The following is a 14338-nucleotide window of genomic DNA, read 5'->3' as shown; positions in this document are numbered from 1 at the left end:
GAGCCATGTGAGACACTTTTTTTTATGGATGGGCTCTTTTTATTTCACTTCTTTTGGACTGATGCATGCAACACCCGCTGAGTGGCATTAAACAGCTTGAAAGATCAAAGACCATTTTTAATATAACTCCGACTGGATTCGTCTGAAAGAAGAAAGTTATATACACCTAGGATGACTTGAGGGTGAGTAATTTATGGGCTAATTTTCATTTTTGGGTGAACTAACCCTTTAATTTGTGGCTCAGTGGATGAAATTGTGACTGCTCACTGAGACGAACAAAAATCATCAGTCAGAAAAATTCAACAGGAACTGTTCACTTATTCATTTTCTTCTGAAGTCTATCTTTTTCTGAGACACTGACACATAAATTAAAAGTTCGCTTACATGATTAACAGAAGCATGCAAAATTAGCAAAAGAAGATTTCCAGAGGCAATGACTGTGGATTATTTTTATCTTTAGAAAATGTCCATACAATGAAATAAACCTGGGTCCAATGTTGTTTTAGACCCCACTGACTTTTATTATATGGATCACATCAGTTCAAAATATCTTCTTTTGTTTTCTTGCAGGTTTGAAACAACTTGACAGTGACCTTCATTTTTGGGTGAATGTAGCCATTACTTTAGTCATTCTGAGAGAGGTGGACATTTTCATCAGAAGTTGATGACTTGGCATTTTACTGCTGCCTCCTACTCGTCTGTGTCCACTAGTCTGGTGAGGAGTCAACCATGACGAGGGGTCATGACTTTTAGGTTACATCTCATTGACGTCTGTATTTCTGCTGAAGGGTCATGTTAGAACTGAGATTACTACACATCGTGTTTTGTATCTCTGCAGAGGTGCATGTTCATAGCTGTAACCAGTAAGCACATATACAGTCCCCTCCACCACACAACACTGAAGCATGACTCCACTGCCTTCTTATCTGGAGTATGTGGCTGTTATACTCGTCATTGTGAGTTTATCTCCTCATCAGTGTGTGAGTGAGCTTCTGCCTGCTGTCACTCTGCTGAGATAGACACCAGTACTTGAGAAAAACCTGCTGTGATATAAACAGGCACCTGCAGCCGCCCGAGTCCTGCTAAAAAGCACATATATGCACAGACAGCAGCAGACATACATATTCACAAGAACCAGGTGTGGTGAGACCATAGATATGTGCTCTAACTCTAACATTTACACATCAAAACATTACCTTTGAACACACACATACACACATGCATTGGGTGCCTGAATGTTGCACTGTCCTATATCTTACAAGAAAGAAGTTGATGACTTGGCATTTTACTGCTGCCTCCTACTCGTCTGTGTCCACTAGTCTGGTGAGGAGTCAACCATGACGAGGGGTCATGACTTTTAGGTTACATCTCATTGACGTCTGTATTTCTGCTGAAGGGTCATGTTAGAACTGAGATTACTACACATCGTGTTTTGTATCTCTGCAGAGGTGCATGTTCATAGCTGTAACCAGTAAGCACATATACAGTCCCCTCCACCACACAACACTGAAGCATGACTCCACTGCCTTCTTATCTGGAGTATGTGGCTGTTGTACTCGTCATTGTGAGTTTATCTCCTCATCAGTGTGTGAGTGAGCTTCTGCCTGCTGTCACTCTGCTGAGATAGACACCAGTACTTGAGAAAAACCTGCTGTGATATAAACAGGCACCTGCAGCCGCCCGAGTCCTGCTAAAAAGCACATATATGCACAGACAGCAGCAGACATACATATTCACAAGAACCAGGTGTGGTGAGACCATAGATATGTGCTCTAACTCTAACATTTACACATCAAAACATTACCTTTGAACACACACATACACACATGCATTGGGTGCCTGAATGTTGCACTGTCCTATATCTTACAAGAATGTGTGTGTTTCGAATACTTTTATGTGATTTACAGACCCGAGCTGGCCACGTAACACATTTCGGGAAAGAGAGAGACAGACAGAAAGGTGCACTTTTAATTACAAGACAGCGGAGTATAATGTTTCTTTGTCATCCATGTCAGGAACAATGCCAGGTATTTGTGAGGTGTGTAGTGCTATTATTGTCCTTAACAGAGACATTAGACACACGTCCCCACCCTTCTCTCTTTCTCTCTCTCTCTCTCTCTCTCTCTATCTGAATCAACATTAGGCTTTTTTATTTCAATTTAATTTTTTTAATATAATTTTCTGTTTGTTCTTTAATATTTAATATAGTTTTTTCCCCATATTTTCCTCTGTGACTGCTTGTTTTACTTTTTTCAGGGGTTTCTTTTCTTCTTTCATTTCATTTTATTTTGTTGAAGTAATATCTTCTATTTAATAATTTATTTTCTTTAAGAAAAGGGACTAGATGTAAAACAAAACAGAAGAAAATACAAATGGGATGAATCTACACACAAAATGTTGTATATGCAAAATATGGCACTCTCCTTCTCTGTCTCTTTCTCTCTCCAATAGCGTTGAGTTAGATGATAGTAATATGAATTGACTGCATGTTCCAAACCCTCCAGACCTCATGGGCTGCAGCGCAGAAAATACACAACATTTATTGTAGTAACATGATAGCTGTGCAGAGAGAAAGAAAAGGAGATGTGTTTTTACACCTGATTAGATTTATGGAAAAACACTGGTAGTTTTGTTAGAGAAATATGATAGAAAAATATGAAATAATTTTCTAAATCTGGTCCCTGCCTCCTTTTAAAGATGCTGTTCCAGACTCTGGTCGGAACCAAGTCCCAGTTGCAACAAACCCCTTAAATTATGAAAACTTTTAGTTACAATTGTGAGCACAATGATTCATAAGCTTGTTCCACATTATCTCTCTGAGCTTCATCTATATGCCCCCTGCATGTACTTTCAGGTTTTCAGTTTTTGAAGTATTTACTGTTCTGAGGTTTGAACTTTAATGCGGTAGATCATTCTGCGTTAAGGCATCTAAACTATCAAACTCTTTTTTGCTGAGTTTAAGCACATCATATTGCATTGCTCTTATGTCACTGATTATTGTTATGCTGCACATAGAGAACACAGAGTGCAAAGAAACTGGCTCTGACAGAGCTGTCGCTTGTGTTGTTTTATCTGGAAGAGAGAAAGAGAGAGAGCTTGTGTGACACTGGTGGTTCTGAGAGTGGAGTGTTTGTTGTTATTGCATTAACCTGCATCTGTGATGGTACTTTGAGTGTTAGCGGTTTGAGGATACGGCCCGGCTGCCAACCTACGCGTACACACACACACACACACACACACACACATGTACACAGACATGCACACACATACTGTTACCTGTATAATAGCACTCCATTGTTGGTGGCTGATCCTGTGTAATGAAATATGTTCTTCAAAACCACAGAATGGCAAACAAGTCATTCTTTCAGAGGTGTGCTGACTATGAAAGAACCACCCGCCATCAGACACAGATTAAGAGATTAGCTATGCTGAATAACTGTCCCAATGTACCTCCTTGGCACGGGGATTATCACTCATAACGGGGGTGAAAATGAGTGGAAAACCCAAGTGCATCTATCTGACCCGCTTGTGCATGAACCAAAGCTGTGACGTTTACTCCTCCTACTGTGTCATAATAATATGTTTAATATTTATATAGGGTCTTTCCTGTGCTCTGTGGAATAGTGCTTGGGCCTTATTCATAAGCATTATTCATGAAACATGGCAGTTTACTCAAGACTGAGTGATTTACACAGACACAAATTCATTCTGCTTGTTTCATGAATAAAGCCCACTGTTCTTACAAAAAGTGACTTATCTGGCAAATCTTAAATAGTTCACCCAAAAATGTAAATTCTGTCATCATTTGCTCACCCTTTTGTCGCTCCAAACCTGTATGACTTTCTTTCTTTCTAAGAAATAAGGAATTTCCTACTCTTTTTAACCTATGAATTTGCATGATTTTTCCAGTTATTTATGATTTACTGGATAAGGATTAAAGATTAGAATTTATAAAAAAAAAAAAAAAAATTACAATCTTCTTTTATCTTACAATTAATAACTGATATAATATTTTAGAGCTTTGTTGTAACTAAAAATTTAATTTATATTTTGAAAAATTATATATGAAAAATTCATTCAAAAATGACTGTGGTGTTTTGAAATTGTATTAATTTACATGACTTTTTCTGGTGTAGAAACCACACTTAAAATTAGGCTACTTCATATATCTAGGTTTTTCAAGATAATGGGAACTCTGGTTATTTAAATACTTGTTTTGTCTTAAAGCATTTTAAACCATTTTGAGGTCCCTTAGTTGAGAACCACTGAACTATGGACTGTGGATTTTTTAATTTGTCAAGAAAAGTTTGGACAGATTTTGACCCTTCATTGCTGTCTCCAGAGGATTTGGTGATGTTTAGGTTTGGTGGTCACCTGTGCTGTTTTAGTGTTCAGTGTTCATTCAGTTTAGTTTAGTTCATTAGTTGCTTGTATATTTATAGTCCTCTTGTTCTCCCTGTCTTTGAGTAGCAATGTTCTGTGAAACCAGATTTTAGTCAGTAAGTGGTTGTATTTACTTGGATAACAGCTCTCTGTGTGTTTTTTTGTAATTACACTTTACAACGGCATCAAATATCAAATTATCCTAGTTGTTACAGCGTCCTGATGAGGATGGATCACTGAATGTCATGAAATGTCACCACTGCAATGCAGATTATTGTAAAAAATACATTTTCTTGTGCGTGCGTGCGTGTGTGTGTGTGTGTGTGTGGTTTTTAAAAAAAATTAATGTTCCAGAGAGCAGAGCATTTATAAGCAGCGCTGAATGATGTCATCAGACAGGGACGAGCCCTAATTTGACACAGGTACCCTTAATTACCTGTGAACACCAAAGAACCACACACACACACACACACACACATTTTGCTGTTTTTATCTCTATCTCTCTCTAAACGCATGCATTCCTGTCAAACCATTGGTTAGTATTAGACAGTTTTGGGGAGTAACTAGTTACGTAAGGTTAACCCTGCATGGTGTAGGTGTTTGAACATTATTAACAGTTGCAAATAAACATTCATTAGAAACTTAGAAAATTAATCAAAAAGTAATCAAAAGTAATCAGTTACATTACTTTAATAAAGTAATTGAAAAAGTTACACTACTATTACATTTTAAATAGGGTAACTTGTAATCTGTAACCTATTACATTTCCAAAGTAACCTTCCCAACACTGGTATTAGACAAGTGTCAACATGGCTTCTCCACTCTTAGCGAAGCAGAATGTACGAGAGAAAAAACATGCTAGTTTATCATAGCCAGTGTGACAGGAACACAACAAATCAACATGCCAAAACGAACACTCCCTGATCCTCAGTTTTCTGTCTTCCCACTGCCAACAGAGAGAAAGGTTGAACTGGATTATATGTCTAGACTACAGAATTAGCCTAAATAGAACGACATTTGTGTACTTCACCTGCAGATATTTATTATATGTGGCAGCTAGAGATCATGATACTGTGATGTTAGGGTTAGGTTGGAGTGTGGTGTTTCCGTCACTTGATATGGTGTTATATTAATTGTTATTTAAACCTGGTTAAACACTGGCATGGAAAGTATCCATTTACACAACGCCATTTTTATTCATTGCCCGACATAAATGGATTAATGTCAGAGACCATTGATGGCTGCTTTATTCATGACTGTCAATCTAAAAAATATTCCACGGCTCTTAAGGTTCAGTTTAGATCTGATCACACCTAGTGTTTGCAGAGGCATTGGATCAGTGGTCTTTTTAAGTCATCGGTTGTCAAAGCCTGTTGTAAACATTGAGTCATCCATAAACTAAAAGATATGGAAGATCTTTAGAGCTTTCCGTCTGAAAGTGTAGGTGTGTTGGAATTGACTCAAAGGGATTTATCTGTGCACTGACTGTTTTCCTTTTAAGTTCTGGATGGGAGTCTGCTGTAAAATTTCAGGCAGCGTTCACAAGTGTTTCTTGTGAGTGCAAAGTATACCAGCCCTGTGTATTATTCTTACAGAGATGTTTAACACACATTTCAGAGATACTCTTTGCTCCTTAGACCTCTCATTATCTGCATGCCAACTGTTTGTCTGGTCATACTTGTTGATGCCTCTCTGCACACAGTAGTTTTTAAGTGACACTATACTGTTTAAATGTGACAAAGCTTCCGCTCTTTTTCAGTGAGAGTAGTGTGTTTTTATCAAAAGACCAATTATTGAGAAAACCAGATAAAATGATGTACTAATATAAACACTGTAAAATTGATTTATTATAGCATATCTTTAATGTTTTTGTTTTGTTATCATTAGTTATTGAACTGGTTTGCAATAAAACATTGATCATTCTTGCTTAAAGGGCAAATAGTCACACTTGAATTGAGCTCATAGCACTATGTTGACAAAGGAGAGAGTATGTCAATGAACTTGTTAGTCTACTTCTGTCGTCTGTGTTCTATTAGTCTTTAAATGGCTCCAGCGTCATGTGATTCTGGATGTTATTTCTAACTGCAGAGATATGTATCAGATTGCCTTTAGTAATCATGATGCATTCAAAGACTAATCAAAAATGTTGTTTTCAGATTAAATCACAACTGAACACTTCCACTCTTCACTCAGAAAAAAAAGTCCAAAAATTTTACCTTTAAGGCCCTGATATACTTCGAAATCGAAGAACAAACTGGTGTGATGACATTTCGAACAAAATCAGGCCAAAACTAAGTTTGTTTAGAGTGTGTTTCTCTAAAGCTACCAACGCTACCTTTCCAGAAAAGTTCGCTCTGGCCGGTAAACACCTTTGAACTACCACTGGTCAATGGCGATCACATAAGAGTTATGTGTTCTCTGTGATTCCGCCTTCTCTAATGTGAAAATCTTCTCCGGTTCATTTCTTCTGTTCAATCATGTATATGCGTATATGAAAGCTGCTTGCTTTAAAGCAATCTTGTATAAAGTGCTATATAAATAAACTTAATGTGAGTTTACTTAACTGGAGTGCCGAATTGCAGAGCTGGTGCAAACATACCCACATCGATCAGATGCTTTCTTAACTGAAGTTTTCTTACCACTGTCATTTTTGTTGTGTTTATTTTGTTATTGTGTGGGAAGCACGCGGTACATTATTATATATTCATCTAAATGTTGCTCTCAACAGCACGGCATGTTCGCTAACAGTACTACTGTGAAGGTAATTTGAACTTCTTTTTACCCCTAAGCGAAGAACAAAAAAGAACTTGAATATTGAATATGTCGGGGCTTTTAAGGGTTCAACAGCTTATCACTGGGGCAGTACCCTTACAGGGACAACTTTGCACCTTTCCTAACTAAAAGGTGCATATTAGTACCCTAGAGTAGTAATATGTACCCTTACAGTACTACTATGAACCTTTTATGGCCAAATAAGGTAGTTGACCCTCAAAGTTGACCCTTTAGGGGAACTTCTCCGACATGCTGTTGTTCCCCTAAAGGTACAATTTTTTCCCCACTTTTTTTTCTGATAATATTAAAAACCCTTAAGCACTTCAGTCTGTTCTGTAGTTTTGAAAGTGCTTTAAATATAAATATATTTGACTTGGACTTTGTTGGGCCAAAAACATTTGGTGTGTCCCAGAACATTTGTTTGGGAGGAGATTTCTCTTTGGTCTCTCTCTCTTCCCTGTCCCAACGGAAGATGCTGCAACATGGACACAAACTGCTTTCCCAACTATCAACGGTCAAACCAACACTGACAACTGGTTACTGCACATCTTTTTTTTGATTTATTACCCGTATGCTGAAAGTTTAACTTTTTCCATGATATTTTACTCAATATGACGATTATTATGTTCTAAAATGTTGATGTAAGTGTGAGTAGTGTTGATGAGAGACTGTAAAAGCGTGATATACTAAAGCTCTGAATCTGATGCAGTCAGGACATGGGAGAAAATAATGGGGGATGTATGTGTGTATATGAAAGCGAAGCCAGGTGTGTGTATTTCCGCTGTTATGCTCCTGTTATTTAACCTCTGCTGTGTGAGATTTGGAGTCTGATAAGACTGCAGCGCTTGGTAACAGACGCTTGGTCACTCAGTCACACTGTTGCCGAGGGAGATAGGTGCTCGGTAACCACAGCCCCGGGTCCAGGCCCTGCCCCCTCGGCCACAGGAAGTGTGGAGACTGATAAACACACAGCACTTCCTCTTTCTGCCCCACATCTTCTTAACCAGCAACTTCCTCAGAGTACAGTCTTACATAACCCGCACACACAATCATGCACACTATCACCGCAGGTACAGACATGCACGTACACACACACACACAATCATGTACATACACACAAACTTACAGTGGCGCTACAACTGCATGCACAAGTCGGGACAAACGTAAATGCATTTGAACCTAATATATACACAACATTTCATAGTTTGAGGAAAACATATTAATGGTAAATACGAGATAAAATATTACATGTATTGTAAGACTTTTGCTCATTGACCAAGTATAACCCAGCTTACCTTCTCAACTGATGAAATCAGTGAATGTTGTGATCTCACAAAATATCTTTATCTGTCAAAGCTCAAATTTTGCTTTATTTTGCTTTATTACTGGCTCATCGTCTTCCTTTGAATAATACTGTGGACACATGATGTTCTTACTGACAGCTGTTTCCAGTCATAGTGCATCTTAGAAGTGGCCTGAGACCAATAAACACACTGTGCACGCACAAACACAGAACTCAAATACTCAGCACACAAACATTATTTTCCTTCTGGTGCAAACAATTTCAGTTCATTTCTGACTGTGAAACAGTCTGTAACTTGTAACAGTTTCTTGTAACTGTGACTTACAACGTATGAATTTATTTCTTATTTTAAGCTTTATCTCACAAACTCATATCTTTAACTCTTTTCAAACTGAGGTGGAAACAGGCTTCCATTAGTTTTTATGTTAATTAGTTTATTAGTTTGTTCCATTAGTTTATGCAAATAGCAGTGGTGACACTGATTTACTGTTTGCTGTACACTGTAAAAATAATTTTTCAAAGTTGTATATAAAACAAAGATTATTGAAGTACATTTTTCAAGAAAATGTTTAGTTTTTTCTACTTCAAAATTCCATGTTTAATTCAATGTGCCATTTTTTTGTAATTATTTGTGAAATTTACAAGCAATTTCTCAGGGAGTATTGTTTCAAAGAAATCCTTCATCTTTCTTTCAGTGTACATATGTGTGTATCTTAGGCCTATGTAGACTGTCATGATGCACAAAGCTATGTTTTTCCATTTACTGACCCCCATAACACACATATACCCCATGCTATGACACCCATTGTTTCTCTATGAGCAGAGGCTGGGTGAGGGTCAGGTCATATTTACCTGAGTGAGAAAGATATGCTGCTCTTTGTTCATAGTCTGAAGAAAAAAGGAGTGCAAACATTCTGCATGATTTGACCAACCCACAAAGTGTGTATATGTTTGATTATGGGTGTGTATTTAAGTCAGTAAAATATATATAAATATATTCAGTGAATTTATGTGGAAGCCTAACTGTTGTTTTTTTGTGACTCATGATAGTTAGACTGCTGAGATGTGCAAATCTGTATTCCCATAACCTGATGGTTCCCCTTCCAGAACTGAGTTACAATGATAAAGAGATCATGTCTTATTTTTAAATGGTCCATTTAATTAAACTGTTGTCTATATTCATTTTAGTGATGCTTCCTGTAAATATATTTCACACTTCAGCAATGCTCTCTTTCAAGCCAGGGGTCACTACCCTATCATTAACCTATTATCATATTATCAGCCTATTAACAAACATGACAAAATGCAAAGTGATTGCCTGGGAATCTGATCTCAAGAGTTACTATATACGTGACTTGTGCAGCACAGTTGAATATATGCATGAACACACACACACACACAACACAGCAACACTGACTTTACCAGTAATGTGAGTTTGGGGGCAGGACTGCCTGTTTGTTTGACCAGAATAGAAGCAAGTAAGAATAGAAATGGTAGAGTAGAAATTACACACTTAAAGGGATAGTTTAATCAAAAATGAACATTCTTTCATTATTTAGTCCTTCTCATGCATTCCAAACCTGTATTACTTACTTAACACAAATTAAGACATTTTAAAGAATGTTGGTAACCAAACAGATTTGGTTGACTACCATTGATTTCCATTATATGGACCAAAAAAATAAAAATAAAATTAAAAACAGCTTATTTTATTTTCCACAGAAGCAAGTAAATCATACAGGTTTGGAACAACATAAAGGTGAGTAAATGATGACAGAATTTTCGTTTTTGGGTGAACTGTCTGTTTATGCTTTAATTTAAAAGAGCAGATAGAAAAAAAAAACTATTGTGCTTGCCTTTTTTGTGATTAATGATATTATAGATTTAGGTGGTAAAATTACATTGTGTGTCAATAAATATATGTATATATTTTCAGGGTTGATGTGCAACTGGTCACATTCATTCTGTGTTTGCTTGTATTCTATGCATTTTTTAAAGATTTCAAAAACATTCATGTTTAAACTAGAGAAGAGGGGGCAGAGGAAGTATTTCTTCCTTAGCACAAGTGAGAGTGATGGTGTTTTCCAAATTTAGTTTACATAGTCTCATGATAAAGTGATGTTTTCTATTGCTTTCTATTGCTCTTGTCTTTGAGCGTTAGAAAAAGAGGCAAGGAGACAGATGTTACCACGGGTTGTAAGGAGGAATTTGAATTTGTTTTCTTGTTTATTTGCAGATACTGTATAACATAACTGTTGAGAAGAGACTTGAAACAGCTGTTCTCAGCTTGCTTTCTATCTTTTCCTTTCTCTACATCTCTGTCTGTGGAAAAAAATGTGGCCGCATGTCTCAATGGCCTACCTTATATTAAGCATTACACCTTGCAACTTTATTCTAACATCTTTATTCTGGTCAAAAAACAGATATTTTGAGTAACAACCTCATAAACATCTTATGCCTCTGTTCTTGGAAGTGTTTCATTGAAGAGCACAAAGAGGGAAGGAATAAACCCCAGATTTTGTTTACAATCTGCTCCATTTTCTGTGGGGTTTGATTTGGCTCAGTTATCTGATTGGCTTAGGAACTGAAATTTGAGGTTAGAACCTTTTTAGTTGCTGTTGTTGGATTATCCAAATAAAAATGTGGCTTAGCGATTGAGCCAGATCTGATCATGCAGTTATGGATGGTGCAGAAAAAAAACACATCTAAGTGGAATCTGCTCAATGAGTAAAGTGTAAACTTACCCTTTGTTTTTCCTCTCCAGAACTGACTGAATTAACTACAGGTAAGATTTTAAGCTCCTGAAGGAATGGCACTGTTAAGCATTGCATCTAATTGTATTTTCATCTAATCCTGTCAGTCACAAGAGTGATTTACACTATAGGTTGCACAAAAATACAGTAAAAACTGTAATTGTCACAGATTCACCCTGTTAACCCTCACCTTCACTGCCTTCAGTCCGTCACAGACTAATCATCTTCACCTGTCACTCATAAAGGACACTATTTAACCTGCATTCACACTCACACTCATTGTCTGGGCTTGCTTTCATAGGCAGTCATTTATTAGACTCTCTACTTACCTGTTACCAGATTGGACGTAGCTGATTCTCCCTCATTGTTCTCTTCGTTGCATGAGTATTCTTTGTGTTCTCTCCATGCTACCTGCAACCATAGACTGCCAGTTATTCCACGCACATGCCATCACTGTTCATTTATCATTGCTGCATCAGTACTCACCGTTCTTCTGTTATTATCACCATTTGTGTTGAATAAACCTGCACTTGAGTTCACCACCTGTCTCCCTGAGTTCATCCGTTACAGTAATATTCTGACTGAGGTATTATTACAATTTAATACAGCTGTGTTCTATTTGAATATTGTTTTTAAATGTAATTTATTCCTGTAATGGCAAAGCTGCATTTTCAGCAGCCATTACTCCAGTCTTCAGTGCTCAAAAAATAGCTGTGCTGCTAAATATTTTTTGGAAACCATGGCACATTTAGTTTTTCCAGGATTCTTTGATGAACAGAAAATTCAAAAGACTAGCATTTATTTGGAATAGTATTTTTTTCTAACATTGTAAATGCCGTTACTGTCACTTTTGATCAATTTAATGTATCCATCCTGAATAAACATATTAATTTCTCTCCAAAAAAAGAAAGAAAAAAAAACCAGACCCCAAACTCTTGAACGGATGGGTATGTGTCCTTTTATCCTATTTCCTTGTACAGTCTATTATACTGTATATTAAATAAAGCAGTACAAAATAATTGATTTGATTACATGAGCATGTGAACCTGAGAGTCAGTTTTGCTTCATATATCTAACTATTTCAACACCAACGTTTGGCTCTGTGTGTGTTAACGTGCACTGTAGAGGTCAAAAACATCTTCTCAGTTTTTGGAAATCAAATGAAATCTTTAGATGTAAGCCAAGATGTGCTTGCTACATTCTATGCTTTCCAGTAATATTAAGTCCTGTGAGTGATGACCTGCATATGGCATTGAGAAACATGACATGTTGCACAGAAAATTTAGATTGGACATTGTGTACATTGAGTAATTTGCTCATTTCTGCACGTTATGCAGTGTGAATGGACATATTGCTCAGGTCAGGATATTCATATGGTGAACGTGCACATTGCATCATGTCCTGCAGAGTGATTTCTCATGAAAGTAGCTTAAAATCAAGAACTCACTAGTGATGTCACAATAGAGTGATGGATCTGTCACATTTCTAGAATACATACTACTCTAGTAGGATCCGGCATTGTGGTTGGATTTGGGAGATTGCGCAATTGGAGTAATTACGGTTTTTCAGTAAGTGGATGAGAAGTGGGCAGTGCTTTGACCTTGTGTACCATTGGGTGTGGATGAAGGTGGCTTTTCTACATCATCAGCACTGGTGAAAGCTGTGGGAATTTCCCTATTAACGGACAAAATGTTTTTGTAATTTCCTGAAGAGTGCAGATGTGTTAAATGATCACATATTTGTCAGATATGTTAAGTGAAGTCACCTTTATTTTTACAGCACTTATACAATAGAGATTGTTTCAAAGCTGCGCCACAGTATTAAACAAGAAAGTAACAGAATCAATGATGCAAACTTCGAAAATGAGGCAAATCCAAATTCTGATATAAAGCAGCTGTAGCAAGACAATAGTTCATTATTCAGCTCCAGCCAGTTCAGTGTATGTGATACAGTATGTATGTATGATCTTGGTAAACAAAGCAAAAACAGTTAGGATAGAAGAATGATGTGACTGGTGTGTTCTTCAGAAATCACATGTGCATCACTGACACTTGAGCGGCCCTGTGATTCATGCCGCTTTAATACTGTTGTGCCTCTGTCACATGTGTGTTGTGCACTGTTGCACATGACAGACAGTGTATATGAGTGTGTATTTGCTATCTTGCATACTTAGTACAGGACAAAGCTCTTCACAGACGCTTAAATGAAGTCAGCGGTACATGTGTTTTTGTATATCTGTTGAGGTAACCAGACTATGCAGATGCCATCTACCGCTGAGGGCCTGTGGTCTCTGTCACCTTGTCATCCCACCACATGCACACAGACACACACACACACACGCGCGCATAAAATAAAATACTCAGCTTCCCGGCAGTCTCACCCCTCTCTTCCCTTCTTCTGGTAAGTTTCCTCTTTCGCCCCCCTTTCATGTACTTTGTATAGCACTGTCCATCTGTAGAGAGGAAGGACAGCACGTTTCTGAGATGTTTTATCAGTCGCACACATACGGATCTGACATCATTAAAAGGAGACCTGCTTGTACTATGTGTTCTGGAGAAAACAGGATTTCACTGATGTCTTTCGAAATCCTTAAAACTTCCACTGAAATGAGGAAGACCTCTTATGTGAGCTAGTGTAGAGTGATGAGCAGTAGTGATAGCGTATGCAATCTAATAACTGCACTTCAGGAATATCACCACATGCATACTGGCATTTATTAATTTGTGCAAATCCGAAACTGGAAGCTTGTACTGATGCTTCAAAATAGTTATATGGTTACACTGCCTTTGATAATTAAATATTATTCCGTTTTAGTAAACATAAATGCAAAAAGTAATTAATATCCACAGAAATTCTAAAATAAATAACTAAATTCTTATGTTGTTCATTCGGGTAATAGCATACATTCTGTTTGTATTGTTTTATTTTATTTGTATTTATTTACACACACACACACACACACACACACACACGTATTGTATGTTATATATACTTGCTGAATATCTATCTATCTGGGTTAATCCAGGATTATTAAATCTCAATAGCTCTCAGTCACCGCAATGGTGAAAAGTGTCCCACCAATTTATACATATTTATAGTGTGTGTGTGTGTGTTTGTAATCTCTCTC

This window comes from Sinocyclocheilus rhinocerous, unplaced genomic scaffold, assembly GCF_001515625.1.
Source record: "Sinocyclocheilus rhinocerous isolate Xijiao unplaced genomic scaffold, SAMN03320098_v1.1 scaffold4568, whole genome shotgun sequence".
Taxonomy (NCBI): domain Eukaryota; kingdom Metazoa; phylum Chordata; class Actinopteri; order Cypriniformes; family Cyprinidae; genus Sinocyclocheilus; species Sinocyclocheilus rhinocerous.
This window is presented reverse-complemented; position numbering follows the sequence as displayed.